This window comes from Echinops telfairi, unplaced genomic scaffold, assembly GCF_000313985.2.
Source record: "Echinops telfairi isolate 266 unplaced genomic scaffold, ASM31398v2 ScPeMD7_7467;HRSCAF=8505_1, whole genome shotgun sequence".
Taxonomy (NCBI): Eukaryota; Metazoa; Chordata; class Mammalia; order Afrosoricida; family Tenrecidae; genus Echinops; species Echinops telfairi.
Genome location: NW_022111368.1, coordinates 5,164,609 through 5,166,464, shown reverse-complemented (window position 1 = coordinate 5,166,464; position 1,856 = coordinate 5,164,609). Strand labels below are relative to the sequence as shown.

The 1,856-nt window shown below is 39.4% G+C and overlaps 1 pseudogene; it reads left to right on the top strand.

Annotated features, from left to right (window-relative positions):
* The window catches only part of LOC101638904, a 156,639-nt pseudogene that overhangs the window by 118,981 nt on the left and 35,802 nt on the right, over window positions 1–1,856 (top strand).

Genomic DNA, 1,856 nt, shown 5'->3' with positions numbered 1-1,856 from the left:
CTAGTAACACCTGTCCATTAATTTTCCAAAATTCTGAAGGGAATGGTAATATATGTGTAGGCAGCAGCATCTTAGTAGTGAACTTGAGCTCTTGGCAAGTGATTTCAGTGTGAGAATAAGGACATCTTTACCTACAAGAACAACTTCACCCAGGGTTGAATGGGGAGAATGCAATCTTGTACCAGGTCTCTTTCTTGGATGCTTCATCTCTTAGGCACTGTGTGAACCACGCTCTCTGGCCATACCTTTTAGAAAATGGATCAGATACCTTGTGCTCCAAAAACATTGCTAAACTGCAGGTTTTCAGTTGTCTGTGTCAATTGTTTTCTTAAATTCACAAAACATGTTTGCCTTTCTCTTTTAATTTGATGTTACAATTTGACTTAAACTTTTATCTTGACAGACAACAAATGTCCCTGTTTTCACCAGCTCTTTTTTTTTGCCATTAGCATTTTCACTGTGGTTTTAATTTGCCTTGCTTTAATCTTCTTTCCTTATGTGGCTCACGGTAAGTTATTGAAATTGTAAATTGTTTTTGTACTTCCTGTCATTTTCTCTTTCTCCTCAGCCAGGATTTTTAATTCTTTTAAAAAATTCTCCCCTTAGGAATTTTGCTGGGAAGGGAACAAAGGACCGTCTGTCTCTTTCTGTCTTCTGTATAAAACTAAACCCATTGAAGAGATAGCCTGAATTGCCTAGAGTGTTCTGCGCTGAAAGAATGCCCTTGGAACCAAAGGTGGGTGTCAGGGGATCCCCAAACACTTAGGAGGGCAGCATGGTCTATAAGTTCAATGAGTTATGATTTCCAGAGCTTGAATGCTGGAAATCCTTGCATCTTCCTGCCAAGACTCAGGTGGCGAATCATGTTCAGAGGCCTACAGAGGTTGGAGTCTTGGTTCTCAGCTTCACCAAACAGATACACTGGGATCCTAGCAGCCAGGATGAGCTTGTATTAGCAAAAAATCATCTGGATTCCTTTGGTGTTAAATCCTGGATGTTTTCACTGTTTTTAGCCCAGAAAATAGATCAAATTCACTTTGCAGGATAACTGAAACCAAAACTATAGATTTTAAGAAATTAGATAAATAAATAGATACATAGATGGATGGATGACATGAGTTGTAAGTTGAGGTTCGTTCCAGCTGCATTTATAACATGTGTGAGATTTTTTCCATTTCTGAAATCAACACACAGCATACACTTGGGGGAGGCTTCAGAAAGTTTGTGGAGAAATAGAATTAAAAATGAGAGGGAATAGTTTTTTCTCATAACCTATTGAAGCCCCCTAGTATACATACGCTATCTGGTGGCTCACTTGAGCTATTTTAGACCTCAGTAATTCCTCCATGGGGGAAAAGAACACACCGGTGCCCCACTTGACTTGTCATCCAGCCTCTCACATTGAATACAAAAGTGAAAAATCTAGTCTCCAATCATTTTTCTCATTGAAGATGTACGTCTGGCAGTAAGGAACGCCAAGTGTAACTCAAGAGCAAGGTTGCTGGTGATTCTTCAGGGCATGTGCAAGCACGGTCTTCACGGTTTGGTGGTTAGGTCACGATGTGGTCCATTTTGTAATCTGATGTGATCATCTTGCAGGAGAAAGATAAAGCTGCCTGTTCCCCAAAACCTAAGAAGTACCAGAAACTCTGTTATCCCACATTGACTAGAATCAGTGGGTTTGGTTTAATTTTTTTTACAAACATGTCAATAAGTGAGCAGTGGGTGCATTTACTTAATGGAGGTGATCGTGTTTCTGTCTGTGACTATATCAGATAATCCAAGAAAAAAGAAGTAAGCAGCATGTATTGTTTTTCTCATTTATATTGGCCATCATTTATACTTGGCTTCAATAC